The sequence below is a fragment of the Corvus hawaiiensis genome, chromosome 2 (genome assembly GCF_020740725.1).
Source record: "Corvus hawaiiensis isolate bCorHaw1 chromosome 2, bCorHaw1.pri.cur, whole genome shotgun sequence".
Lineage (NCBI taxonomy): Eukaryota > Metazoa > Chordata > Aves > Passeriformes > Corvidae > Corvus > Corvus hawaiiensis.
In genome coordinates, this window is record NC_063214.1 from 112,180,771 (window position 1) to 112,196,167 (window position 15,397).

The following is a 15,397-nucleotide window of genomic DNA, read 5'->3' on the forward strand; positions in this document are numbered from 1 at the left end:
GTTCTTTTCACTAGAAACACTCTTCTAAAATTATTTCATAATTACAAAATTTCAAGAGATACCAAGGACAATAGAAATAAAATGTTTCTCCGAGAGGAAAAAAAAGGGCATTGTTTAACAAAAATGCTGGCAGTGCAATGAAGCAATTCAAGAATCTCACAATAATATGTTAATTTAATTTGCCTCTTGTGCTCTCTTAACAGAACCTTTATTTATTTCCATTTACCACCTGTTTCATCCTTCTGCTTACCATTAGATGCTAAATTATTTCTTCCAGATGTTAATGGTTCTCTAGTTAATCACCATCCTAAAGTGTGGTGTAAAAGGTTTTGGCAATTTTTGTTTCTGATTTTTTTTCATATAAAGAAAATGAAAACTATGGATATACAAACTGAAAGAGTTGTAACTGTTACCTTGCTTATAAAGGTCCACATAGTCAGCTTAATAATATAATTATGGCACTATTAATTTCAGATTTTAGATCTAACATATTTTACTGTGCATATTTAGATCTTACATATTTTACTATTTTACAGGAAACATGGACCCTGTGGTATTATGTGCTTTAACAGAAATGGAAGATGTGACCTTACAGAGCTCATGTTAGAATTGCAAAGAATTGAAAAGAAATTCTATTTCTATATTAGCACTATATTTAAAAATATCGTCTGGAACATAAAAAAATAGGATTATTCTCCTGGTGAATGAAATATTAACTTTGATTAACTTTGTGTTGCTGTACCATTTAATCCTTGCTATTGACCCACTTTTCTTATTAATCATTTGAAAAAGTTATTGCATTGAGACTTATGCTCTTGTTGTTTGGAGAAAAAAATGTCATACTGTGGAGGGCTGTAATTAAAATAAATTGTATTTACTGAAAGTTTTAGCCTCGCAGTGTTAACCCCTTACAAGCTTGTGAGGAGGCTTTCAGGCAGCAGCTTATTTTAAACTGATAGCAAGTCTAAATTAAGGTCATGTTCAATACAAACATAATGAGAGAACTAGATGGGATGCTGGCAGAGTGCTGGTGCATGGCTGTGCAGGTCTCTGCTCATCTCCCAGCTCAGACAGCAGATACTGTGCCTGACCTTGGATAAAACAGTCTGTCTCAGACTTCAATTTCCCGCCTGTGAAAGGGGACTAAATATCTTCCTGCTGCAGAGGTCTGTTTTGAAAGTGATGTTTATTCATGACAGAGAAACAGTTGCTCAGGGAGGCTTATACAGATACTTGATAGTTCCACCAGCTGCAACGCAAGGAGGTGGTACAGGTTACGGATAGTGTGCCTGGGAAGGAGGGGTTCTACCTACCAGAACTGGCTGCTCCTGTACAACACCTCAGAGCATGGCTGAAATCCAGCTTTATCATATTTATATTCATACTATTCTTTTTCTTTCTTTCTTTTCTGCTTCATATTTTTTAGTTGTATTTGAATTTAGTCTCCTTGATGATTTTCTAAGTCTGTAAATTAAGACTAATTGAGACTGACCAATAAACCCCAACAAGGGAAGAAGGTGCAGAGGAGATGAGCAAGGAAATTTCCCCAAGAAGCTTGGGAAAAATGCAGGGTTTGAATGACCAAAGCTGTTATATAGAAGCTGACTTAGCACAAAGGGGACCAGAGGATGGCCTTTGTTTTAGGTAAACAGCTATCAACAGTTGAGTGGATCAACAGGCGTTGTAAATGTTTGTCCTTGATGTCATTGGAAGAGTGGGAATGTCTCCCTGAGTTGGACAGATCAGCATGGGGGAGGAATGAATACTGACTTACTTCAACACAGAGTACAGAAACTGAAAAACTAACAAAATGGTTTCAAAGGGAGCAACAGGCCTGAGGTGGCTTGAACCCATGGCTGAGGTGGCTTGAACCCGTCACTTTGGTATTGTGATTGAACTCCTTATTGCAGCTCCTGTAAATGCATTTGGCTAAGTGTAACTTACGTTTGTATTGTGCTGTGCAGTATATTTTGTATGACTCTGACAAATCAGAATTCCCATGTAACACAACCTTTAAATAAGTACATTTGATGTTAAACATTACAGCCTCCATGGAATATCTAAAAGAACCTGATCAGACAGTATTGGGCTTTGGTGCTACTTCACACCCAGCTTCTGAAATAGGTAAAAGAGACTGGTGGCTAATGAAAGTGACCAGAAATAAACTTTGAAGTATTCCTCTGCCTTTCGATAGGCCTTAAGTCAACAATTTTGATGACTGAACATAATGGCTTTTTTTAACATGTATGTTTTCCCTTTTGTTTTCAGAGCAGTTCCCTAAGCATGCCAAAGGTTTTAGCTGCTATGAAGAGTCCATCTTCTGGCAGCTCTATTTGGTTTTCCTCATGTTTTGCAAGGACAGCATCGTTTTAAAAAACAGCTGCAAGAGGATCAGAGATGCTATCGTTGGCAATATGAAAGTTGTGGTGGTGTATAAAATGTAAGTGGTTGTAACAATATAGGGCTCTACTGGTATCACACCTTCTGTAACAGGTGTTCCATGCAAAGACCAATTATAAAATGTATTTAAACCTAAATATTGCCACACTGCAGAGATAGATAGTTTTTCAAAATTTATTTCAGACTGTGTTACGAGCTCCTGGTCACCAAAACAGTCCCAAATAGGATAAGGATTTGCATTGTATTTAAAAAGAGTATAAAAGGGCAATTATTTACAGCTTCTTGTGAAACTAGTTCATGTGTGGACTTCAAAATATAAAAGTATGTCTTTGTAGAGTACACTCCAAACAGGAACTACAGGTTTTATACTTTGTTCTTGATTAAGAATTCTCAGTGTTGAAGATTCCTCTTTTAATACAAACACTAAGTATGTGCTGGTCTGTAGGGTATGCCCAGCCACTGCCCTGGAGGGATGTCTGCTGAGATAAGGAGATGGAGCAATCTTCCAGCAGGACCCCCCCTGGGAAGCAGCTACTCTTCAGTTATTGAGAGAAGAAGATCGACCCAGAATCCTCTGGGAGACCCTATGCAGATCCTTTGTAACCCATTGGCCTTTACCCTCCGACACCCATCCCATGTACCCCCATAAAGCTTGCCCCCTGCCCCTGCAAGGGCAGAGAGTCACTCATCCCTAGTTCCCCTTCGCCAGAGTGCAGACCAATAAAGTTACTTTGTGTGGAACAGCTACACGGGCCTCTTGTCTCTCCCTGGTCTGGCCTGGAGGCTGACCTGCAGAGCTGAGCTGGAATCACGAGCTGACAATCACTGAAGAGCTGACAGTCTCTGCACAGGCCCTCCTGGCCAGCAGCTGAGGGAAGACACCGGGCCTCGGGAAGGCGATTCCTTTTGGGACCATCTCTCCTGACTGGTCACAGCTTCCTTGGTCAGAGCTACTGACCCCTCACCAGCTGTAATACTGGTCTGTCAGTATGGGTCAGAAATTACCCCCAGTAGAAAGAAGGCAGGAAGGAAGGAAATGCAACTTTTGCAAGGCATTTTTCACCTTGTTGACAATAAATATGAGCAGTCTTTTTTGTCAAATGTTTCAGACTAATATAGCTTTTTTGCATCTGGGTCTTTGTCTGACAGATGAAATTCATGAGTTTCACGATGGGTTTCTAACTGGAACTGTGATCCCAAACTATGCGCTGAGTTACGGAAAATTCAGTTACTGATCTTTACAAACTTTTGATTTTCATTAACCTTTCTTTTTAAGCATTACAAGCAAATCTAGGTGGAGTTCATATTTTGAGATAGATACACATAAAAGATAATGTGCCCAGATGCTTAAAATGGCCCTAAGGGTAGCTGACAATGGAGAACCTCACCAGATCCCTTTCTTCATTGCTTTTATTAGTATTGTAAATTTTTCTTCTATCTGTAGGCCAGTTTTCTTACACCAGTATTTAGACGAAAAATACCATGGGTCACTGTGATATCCATGGTTTGCATTGGCCATGAGCTGTCAGTAGGACATAGGAAGAGGTTGGACTGAAATATTTTAAGGGGTTAAGAATTTCTACTGTTTAATATTGGCAGACCATGACTGGATGGAACTCAAGGGTATTTTCCCCTTAGACTGTGTGCTTATAGTGTAAACATTGCTCAGTCAAGTTTCTGGAGGGAACATTGTTCAAATTCCAAGTCTGCTCTAAGGAAAAACTACATTAAAAATAAATGCACTCACCGGCTCAGTGCTATGTGCATTTGTGCTGGGCAAAAATCTTAATCTCACACTGCCTTTAGCTCCTAATAGTGATTTCAGATTTTCATATCTGTACATAGCCCTTCATTCTCCTGTGCTTTAGAATTTCTGAAGAGCATGACCACTTTTTTTCTCAGATAGAGGGATATGGTTTAAGGTCTGCACTAATGAAAATGTGTACAAACTGCTGAGGGAAATTATTTTTTATTATTATTTTATAACTTTTTAGTTGATTAAATTAGTAAACATCTCATCTTTTGTAGATTAGGAGTATGTTTTCTAATTTTTTTTCTTGGATGTGGTTAGTTTCATTTTCTCCATTTCAAATTAGTTATGATTAGAGATTAGGAATAAGAAATCTTAATTACTTTTGGGGTTTTACTGTGCAAATTCTCATACATAAAAAGAACTTGGTATTATTTGGGCTAAATGGAGTTGTAGAATTTTTTGCTTTAACTGTGAAATTGTATGCAGATGAAAAAAATAATTCTGGGAAGGCCTAGGTCTTGAAATTATACAGGCAGTTTCCTAGCATTCAGTATTTCTTTTTTCTTCACTAGTTCGTCTATTTTTGCTATGTTTTCTTCACAAAGATACTATAACAGCATGCCTGACCAACCTTAAGTTGGCTGCAGATGAGTGAAAACTCCAAGTTAATTGCTTCTTTCTGTCAAGGTCAGGAAAATCTTAATTTGGATCCACTGAGGGAGAAAGTTTTTCAACCAACAAGTACAACCTATTAGAGTGTCCTCAGCTTTATATGACTGAGAGCTTTCAACAGCACACAAGGGCAAGCTGACCTCATCTTTCTTGTGAAAACTTATTGCCAATTTATACTTTTTATCGTTTGAGAAGAGCATGTGCACTGCTGCATTTTGAATCTTATTTTCTCTTTTTCCAAAGCCTGTGCTTTGAATCTCCTTCCTTCTTCAGCACAGCCTGATCTCAGCCTGTTTAGGCACACAAAAAAGGTGCGGCAGCAAACACATGTAAGGTTTTCATGAGGTTTTTGGAAGTTTGAAATCTGAATTGTCTTTTACGTGTTTAAACCATGATACTGTGTAATTTTTTATATTCTAAATTTTTGCTTGGAAACTACGGATTTTAAAAAGGAAAGGTAAGAGAGGGCAGAAAACTCATAAGGGAAGTGCCAAATCTCCTGACCAGTTAAGAGATACTGGCTTCATACAGGTTTATCATGCATGCATTCAATAATGAGTCTCTGCTGACACCTTCTATATGATCCAAAGGAAGCCATGCACTGAATATCCATTTTTTTGGAGGGAGTAAGAGGCAAATTTGATACCCAGAACAAGGCAGTTTACTGCAGTGCAGTCTCATGATGTATTATTTTTCCTTACTGCTTCAACCTAGATATTTTTTTCTACAAAACTGTTTACAAATAAATTACGTTATCAGTAAGAAAAAATTGTGACATTGTAATAAAGCCAGTGACATTTATGGGAGAATAAAGTAATCACATTCATTTTTAATTGATTGGTGTGTTCACAATTTCTTGCAGCGATTTGAGATGAAAATGGCCACTTTATTTCTAGCGTTTTCTGGGATTCTCTTTTGTCATTCTCCCTCCTGGGTTCATCAGTGTTTGATTGCAGGTGAAACGAAAAGTAAAAGCAGTAGTTTCAGTAAGAAGAGCAAACTCATTCAAGGGACAGCTTCAAGGCCTCTCTCTGAAGCTACAGATCAGTCTTTTTTTCAAGGGAATATATTTTCTTACATCTCTACAGACTTACTTTAAAAATCACCTTTGTCCGTATATTAATTGACATACTTATTTTCTGGAACTTCTAAGTGACAATTTTCAACTTTCACTCTCACTTTTCTATTTTCTTCATACCGTGTACATCAGCTAAAATGCAAACTTTGATTCATTTGCCTTGTCCAGGATGCAATGAATAAATATTTACTATCTTTGTCTTGCTTATCTTCTTTAAAAATCTTGCTTCATTTAATAGCTGATGCTATTTCATCCCTTCCTAACTTTTTTTGGTGACAGTTATGTATTCACTAGTCTTCTTTCTTTTTAACTTAGACAGCTCTGCCAATTTATTGATCACATTTCTGAAGAAACAGCTTGTTCTCTGATACCAGTGAACAAGCCACCCCTAATAGTTCAGAAACATCTGAAATAGTATATAGGCATAATAAATGTCAAATTTAAAGATGATATTTGAAATATATTTTGCTTTCCTGTGTACACTCTTTCACAATGACTTAGCTGTTTTCTTCTAGTCTTGTGATGTGTGTCTTTGCATGACACTTATTTTAAAAATATTCAAGACAGTGCTTTACTATGTGCTTCTGCAAATATTAAGCAGAAAATCAAGAGAAGTATAGAGCTAAAAATATTTCCTCAGCTCTGGCTTCCACCATCACAGCTGCTATTGCTATTTATTTATCTCTGCTTCACATCCAGTTCAGAAAAACAAAGAAACGTGGGGAAGAAAGAAACTTAATGTGGCAGTGCAGGTGGCTCCAACCGCCGTCTCTCGAAGAGCCCAAACAACCAGCTGTGGTGGTCAGCAACCCAAGTTTAGCATGTAACTTTGCAGTCATGGTGAGAACCCATGATTCCTTGTTCTGCTGTTTGCATGTTTTCCCCTGACCGGTTAATGTTTTTCCCTCCTTGCTTTATATATGAGGTTGTGTATATTCATTTCCCAAGCTTAATATCTATCAGTTCTAGAAAGTTCTTTGTTCCTCGATGCCCCATTGGTTCCTTCCCTAAATCCCTCCTTTGTGTTATTTCCATTGGTTCCCTTGTGCTCAACCCTGCCTCCTGTCAAGTATCCCATTGGCTGTACCCCTTATCCCCGCCTTTCCTATCCCCACTATAAAATCCCTGGACCCTTGTCAGATCCTTGGCTCTCCATCTTGTCCCCTCATTGTCTTGCATCAATAAACCTTCTACATAGGAATTACATGGAGAGTCCCCTCTCTCTCCCTTCTTTGCCTCTTTCTGCGTGCCTTCACACCCTGTTTAGGGACAGTTCCCTCGGGTGAGGGGCGCACCCCCGTCTGCCTGTGCTGTTGTGTGTGGCTGTGCCTGCTGTAGTGCAGTCGGGTTGCGGCCAGACCCCTGGGCTCTCTTTGAGCTAGCACGCAGAAACCTGACAACCTAATACAGCAGTCTAGTCAGTATTTCAGTTCAGCTCAATATTCCTGCAGACTGCGTTACAGAGTGGTTTTGGATTGTGCAAACTAGATTCTTCTGGGCAAAGCTAGACTGAAATGTTATCCCCAGGAATGTACCTGATGCTCTCCCAAGTGCTAATGGGATTGGTTCAACTGACCAGACTGGAGTTAACCCACAGGAAACCCCCTGGAATGCAGACAACATCGCTGTTGAATCCTCAGCACTGTTTGGTTCCTCCCACTGTGCTGCACTGCAGTGCTTGCTAATGTGGCTACGATGTGATTCTCTTCCCACTTTACAGAAAGTTGTCCATCTACCCCTGACACAATTGTTGTAGCAAATCCCAGTAAGAGGCAGATGAGAGACAGAATTCTTCCAAGGGAAGGAAGGTTAAGGCTACATTTCAACAACTAAAATCATTCAGTGCTGAGGATGCTCTTGGAGCTCTATTACATAGAGTACCCAGAGAGAAAAAGAGAATAAACTGGATTCCTGTGAGGGATGAGTCAGCAGCAGGAGACAACTCTTCAGAAAAGCAGCATTTTTATGTGACCAGGCTAGGGTTCGGAAACTGAATGAACAGAAAAAGCATAAACGCACAAAGAAACCAGGAACATCTTTTCTTTCTCTGATATTTTGGTTTTAGAAAGAATAAAGCTGTTAAAGACAGTCATAGAAGGGCACTGCTTCTTCCCCTGCATGCAGTTTTTCTCAGCAGCATCAATCATCATGCATAGTTTCATAAAAATTTCCTCAATGTGTGTTAAAAATAACTTGCTGTCAAGCAAGAGTTCTGAATCAAAGGCTGGCACAAAAGTGTCAGTATTTGCAGGCACAGAGTTGATCTGTGAGGTGACCTCCCAAGTCACAGATACCACTTACACTTCTACAAGTGTCAGTCCCAGAGTACCTGTACTACGCTTAAGACCCTCATGACAAAACTAAATGTGGAAAAGTTTCCCAGGAGAGCCAAGCTGCATCTTACCAGAGGGAAAAAGACCTCAGTGTTTAATGATAGAAAATCCTGCCAATACATAAAATCCTCCCTCTTTCCTGAAAGGACATGATGTGGAGTGGTTTTGATACCCCTTTCATGAGAGGGTCTTTCTAAGATAAATTTACACCTATAGAATTTTTTTTATTTAGATCTAATAAGTGATTTCATCAGGTCATCAGCTTATGTCTCAGTTCCTTACTCCTGTAATGTTGAGGATGTCTGTTATATAAAAATAACTTTGAAATGTTCTTTTCTGCTGGCAGACTCAACTAAACACAGTGGGTAGGTAATAGTGAATGCACTCTAACTTGATGTTAGTGGGAAAAATAATGATACTCTAGTTTGGATTTTGATAAACAAAACACAACTTCTGCAAGCAAAATTTTTTTCCCTAACATGAGAATTCATCTTTTTTAGGTGTCATTTATTTGTATAATATCTTGTAACCCATCTTAAAATTTGCTTTATTTTTCCTAAATTTCACCTTCATCCTTCTTTTCTCTTATATTTTGGTAGCATGCAAGTTTAGGTTCAGCTCTGTAGAGGAAAGCAGTTGCAGCTGTAGCTGTGTTCAAAATTCAAGATCGCCTTAAAAGTCTGATTTTAATGTCACTTAATATTTCCTCTAAATGGATTCTCCCCCTAAATTATGTTATTCCTCCAATGACTGATCAACAGATACTAACAGCTTCTTTGTAAAGGCTTCTTGCATGACATAAATCACAAAAGAATAAATTGATATTACAGCACTTTAAAGTAATTCAGTTAAACTTGTGAGCCATTAAAAACTTTTCCATGATTCACTTTATGAGGGCTTAATTTTAAAAGTTAATAAGAAACTTAACTCTCAAAGTCACCCTTACACTACCCACACTGTTACTTCTTCGAAGCTTCTGATCTCCAACACTGTACATACTCATGCATTCCCAGCTGTCCTATTCATCTTTTTATATTTCTTATTGATGATGTAGAAATTTCTGATGGATGCAACACCATCTTCAGATTGCTATTTAAGTACAGTTTTTTCTCTTGTATGATGAACAGATATATGATGTTCCCAAAGCCCTTCATGGTGTGGAAAATACAGAAGCACTTTCTGGAATCATCCAGGAACTTGTCATTGAGCAGGTAGTGCAAGGAAATGAAGGAATACAAGTATTGGATTCACAGTAAATACTGTAATTTTATATAATTATGCTTAGAATCTACTGTTTGTAAGAATTTTGCCTTTGTGATAGCACTTAATGGCTGAATTTCTAATTTTCACACCGTTTATCCAAAAGCTGATGGGCTTCTATTGATTTTTTTTTTTTACTTTATATGTAACCAAACCTAATGTTACTCCCTTTCAAAAGTCTTTAAAAAGAGATCAGTGAAATCTTATAATGAATCTTCATCTTTTTACTGAAGGCAAGAAATATTTTAATTGTGGTCAAAGATTCAAACAAGACTTCTATAGTGAAGACAGCTTTGAAGTCTATGCATGACCTTTGTATAGGTGCTGTACAGTGCAAATGTGTTCCAGGGATCTGTGATGATGGAGTTCACAAAGTGCTGCTCCAGTCATCTTCTACTTCTGGGGATGAAGTTAATGTCACCTATTAGCTTTTGTGGGTATAGTCCTGAAATCTCCGTTATTGGGAATTGCTAAATTACTGCATTAAGAAACATGTTCAGTATCATACTCTCTTGCAAAATGAAATTCTGGATGACTTCTTCCAAGGCTGCCTGAAAAGTTTCTTGGAGAACATCCAGACACTGCAAAAGCATTTCCAGGATTATCAGAGAGTGAGGCATTTCTCAAATGTTCAGAAAGGCGAAAGCCCCAGGAATGTTTAAATGCTTCCTGTTCGTGGCACAAGCACACGGCCCACACAGTGTTCTCAGTGCCAACTAAAAATAAAAAAAGGTCTGCCTTTGGGTCTCAGGAGTAGGTACCAGTACAGATTTTTCTGATGTCTAAAAAGACAGAAACATGTAAATTAGCCTTTTTTTTAAGTAGAACCATTAATAGAGTTCCTTCCCACTGCGTCAAGTTACTTCACATATTATAGGAATGGAGTGTTTTCATGACTTAAAAGTTACTGAGATGGAGAACAGCTAGACAGACTGGTGAGCAAATTTAGGGTGATTGCCTAATTATTATTTTTTCCCATAGAGATACAAGTTAAAATGCAGGTAGAGTAAAAGTTCATAAAGGACTAGCAAATATTTTATACATCTCTGTCCGCCCCACATCTCTGTATGGATTATAGTCAAAATTTATCTACTTTAAAATATTTTTCTGCATAAGCTCACAGAGCTGTCTTGTAGAGTCCAAGTCCTACATAACTTAAGAAATTTCTGTGCTGCAATCATCCACTCTAGAAAGACTAATGTGGAAAGTGCTGGTCAGTTCAGCTTGCATCCAGTAAAAATGGACTCATCTGCTGCTTTCTGTGCTACATACTGGTGATACAAACAGTAGTATTCTTTTTAGGAGGAACCAGTGTTCAGAGTCCTTTGGTCACAGCTTGGAGTGCTTTTGAAGGGCAGCAGAGATGAATCAGAATTCTTTTCATTCTCATGAAATAATTGAAATAAATACTTGTTAACCTGGTGGGTGTTTGGCATAAGAGTGTGACAATTTCAACAATAAAACCAAAATGACTAGTTTGTATTTTTCAATGTCTGAATGCTTATTTATTTTAGTGCTGTAATTGTTTATGTTGCTGATAGGCATACATTCATGCAGGTTTTGTCAATAGGATTATGTTGCAGCAATTGATTTTCTTTCAATGAGTAAATAACAAAATAATTTTGCTTTGCTGAGGCCTTAATCAAATATAAGTTCTATATTTTTCTGTGAGAGGCTGCATGTTCTTATCTTTCAATAGGTTATGTGTGCACTGATGAACTATTTCTGCAAGTAGCACAGTCCTTCAAAAAGTCACCTGTTCCTCATGTTTCCCCCATATATAATGTCAACAAACACTATTTTCTCAGGGAGGTACTATTTTCATGGTGCCAGCCTGATTAGCTTGTGTTATACCAGGTACTGCTCATTGTTAATGACCTTAAAAATATCTTTCTCTGCTGTGGTAGGTTAAAAAGGTTGATTACGTTAAGGATAGGCAATGCTATTTATTTGAAAGAAATGGTAACTAATTATTTTTTTCCAATTTGTATGTAAACTCATTTAATTCTAAATCAATTTATTTTAAAAAATCTTCACAATCAATAGGAAGCTAACATAATTTCATTATTTCAGTGGAAGTACATCAGTTTACAAACAACTTAGGATCTTTTCTTTACACTGCCATACCACAACACTAAAGTGCTCATATGCTTATATTCTCAACAGAGTATATATTTCATTGTCAGGGTCAGACCTAGTGATGGTGGGGGAAGTAAAATGTAAGTACCAATGTAGTGATTTCTGAAGGGGTTTTTCGTTTGGGCTTTTTTTTTTTTAGAGATACTAGAAACAAGATGAAAAATCATAAAAAGATTGAGAATATCCTGTTTGGTCTTTGAAAATGAATGCTGAACACTATTTCAGTAATCAGTGTGAAACAAAAATAGTGTCTGAGTTTTAGCTAAAAAAAGCTTTTCTCAAATTTTTTTGTGTAACTTCCTCTGAGAAGGCAACTGAGCCTCTGCTGGACCAAACTTCTGCAAAGCGTGGAAAAAAGAGGTGATAATGTGTGTCCTATTTAAAATAAAGGGATTGAGTGGGTGTCCTTCAATATGCTGAGGAGGATGACTGGCAAAGATATGGAGATATCAAAAGGTTCTGTGATTCTACAGCTAAAGTTGCATTTCAGAATAGATTTTCTGTGAAACAAAAATGTAGTTCTTGAAAAACCTTTATTGTGAATTTTCACACAGAATTATGGCATTGGATAGAAATAGCAAAACAGCATTTTACATACATCACAGAGACTTTGTATGCAATTCTTCTTGGTCTGTAAATCTCCAGATCACTGTTGCTCTTTTTTTCCAAGCTGCTCACAACATCTTTATCCATCTTCATCAGTAGGTCTGAAGTATTTTACCAAGCATTAAAAATTTCTAAAAACGTATATATGACAAACTGTGTTTTGAAGGTTTCAAAACTACTCACAGAACCTACCTGCAAAGAGCAGTAATGCCAGAGTCTCAAAACAGCATGTTTTCTTCACACATGCTGAAACAATCTTAATAAGACCATTAAAATTTGTGATTTCCTCTCCCATTCAGTCTTCTCTCACATCAACATGTTTCTGTGCCAGATTCCTCAGCAGCTGATAAGAATAGCTTCCTCAGGATATAATGATGAGAAGGCTGAGTAAGGAGAAATAAAACTACAAGTATTTACTATTTTCTAACATGTTGTGGTCAGAAGAATGGATAAGTTGTAACCAGGTGGTTTAACTTCATTGCTTTGCTTTTGCAAGGCTGAATAAATCATATCAACTATAAATTTCCAAATAATCTGTGAGTTAATAAAGTTCTTTCATGTAAAAACCTCTTCTGTGATTTTTAATACTAGCCTTGCCATAAGGAAAGATCACTGACCTAGTGCTTTCATCAAAGTGAAAGTAGAAGCTGAGCTTCAGCAGTTCTCCATTTTGCAAGAATTCCCTCAAAGCAGTGAAGATCAAAATCAGCATTGTTTGTCTTCTCCTCCTGTAGCTGAGATCTTGGGAGAAACAAGAAAGTTTTTATTAGACATTTTAAAGGTGAGTGAAACACAGTTTGAGCAAGCAGCAGGAAAGGCCGGCATCCTATGGAGGGATATTATTGAGCAGGCCTCTGTTCTGAAAGGTAGCAAGAGAAAACTGAGGCTAGACCAAAGAATATATGGATTTTTGGGTGGTGAAGAGGTTAGATAAGTTGCAGTGCCCAAGACAGACAAATCATCCGTTGCAAAAAAGGTTTGTACTTGCTATCTACACCTTTTGTCTATTCTTTGTTGTCCTATAATTAAAGATTATATTCTAAGTGAAGCTGACAGCTGTCCTGAGATGTTAGTACCTGAAGTACATAGACTGACGGAATGAAACATTCATTTGCCCTTAATAATCACACAGTAAATGCATGGAAAGTTCATTAAATTAATCTGTTTCCTGTCAAACCTACAATGGAAAAATCCCTGAGTGAGGTGAACTAAATAAATATGTTTGCATAAGTCAAGCCAAGGCTTTCTGTGATTTTCATGTGATGTTTATTCAGTAAACAAGCCCAGTATCTTTTCTGCATTATCAGTGGCTGAGATGCATCCAGTCTGTGAAGTTCACTTTTAAATCTTTCATCACTATGCAGTGTTACAGGTTTCTTTGACAGATGAGAGGTGACTCCGGACAGAATTTTATGTTTATTTTTATATTGGTGGCTGCTGCTAATTTGCTTTTTGGGTTTTAAGTCTTTTTCTTTTAATTATTTTTTTTTCATTTAATCCATGTGGTCATTGCCAATGGATTCCAAGTTTCTGGGAGAACTGAAGATCCTTAGATAGACACAGTGGTAATGGATTTGAATTAAAGGAATTGAATTATAGGTTGTCCAATTGGGTGGGAGTAAAAAAGAATGTGAACAGAAGTACAGTAGTCAGGAAACAGGAATAACTGCTGCTCTGGGGGCCTGCCAGCACTCTCCCTATGTGTTTCCCTCTTTAGGTGAGGGATATCCAGTACAGCTGTGAAAGTCTATGGCACAGTCAGTACCTAAGTGGCAGAAAGAAAATTACTCAAAATCTTATTTCTTAATGCCTTATGTGAATTTCCTTTTTTTTTTTTTAATTGAAAACATTTGTTTTTTGACCTTCATGATTGAAACCAGAGAATATCTGTGATAAAGAATTATCCTTTCTTTTATCAAAAAAATTCTGGGGAATGAAGATATACATATATTTTAATGATCCATGCTAATAATAGCATGATTTATTGTATAGATGGTATCCTCTCCTTTCTGTGTACAGTAACAATCAAACAACTGAGCCCCAAACAACATTTGGCTCTGGTTCATGTCAACTCTTCATTTTCTTAATATTATTTTAATCGCACTATCAGTCTAAGAAATACAAAAATCAAAACTAGAAACTTCTTTTTGATAAACAATCATGTCTATTTTCATTTAATGAAATATAAAATGGCTTTCTACAGGGTGTAAGAAAACTTAGAAGGCATCTTATTTACATTACCATATATATTATCCCAATTTCAGAAAAGTTTGTGTTACATTTTCACTCAGAAAACAGGCATGAAAAACTTCTACTACTTGTAGAAATTAATGTAAAAACAATATAAATTTCTTTAATTTGCTAATGACACAGTTAATTATGATTTTGGAAAAAGTCACAGAGTTTTGACCAGAAAAGATTTTTTGTGGTAAAATGAAATACGACTGCAAACTCCTGGACAGCCTCCTCTTCAAGTGATCTGCTGAATAGCTCACAAGTAAATGGCATTACTCACAAGTATTTCAAATAAATTGCATTTGCTTTCTGGCACCTCCTTCTGTACTTCCACATAGGAAGTTGCATCCATCTTGCAACTTCAGAGAAACTAAGAGAAGAGCAATCTGCCAAAGAAACACTAGAAGTAAGAAGTTCATAATAATGGTACTGTCAGGGCCTTGAGGAGAAGCTGTGTGAGGAGGGACTGAGGTCCCTTGGTCTGTTCAGCCTGGAGGAGACTGAGGGAAGACCTCACTGCAGTTACAACTTCCTCGTGAAGGGAAGAGGAGGGGCAGGCACTGATCTCTGCTCTGTGGTGACAGTGACAGGCCCCAAGGGAATGGCCTGAAGCTGTGTCAGGGGAGGTTTAGGTTGGGTATTAGAAAAAGGTTCTTCAGCCTGAGAGTGGTTGGGCACTGGAACAGGCTCCCCAGGAAAGTGGTCACAGCACCAAGCCTGACAGAGTTCAAGAAGTGTCTGGACAACCCTCTCAGGCACATGATGTGACACTTTGGGATGATCCTGTGCAGGACCAGGAGTTGAACATGATGATTCTTGTGGGTCCCTTCCAACTCAGAATATTCTATGACTCTATTTCTATATTTGTGGGAGATACAGAAGGTTAAGTCTAAAGGAATAACAAAAAAAAAAAAAAAAAAA

At 37.6% G+C, this 15,397-nt stretch overlaps 1 long non-coding RNA gene across 1 annotated transcript; it reads left to right on the forward strand.

Annotated features, from left to right (window-relative positions):
- The first annotated feature begins 1,019 nt into the window (after positions 1 to 1,019).
- Positions 1,020 to 15,016, forward strand: LOC125337045. Its single transcript, XR_007207923.1, has 3 exons — positions 1,020 to 1,030; positions 4,876 to 4,878; positions 14,913 to 15,016. It is a non-coding gene; the product is annotated as an uncharacterized LOC125337045 (long non-coding RNA).
- Positions 15,017 to 15,397: the final 381 nt, after the last annotated feature.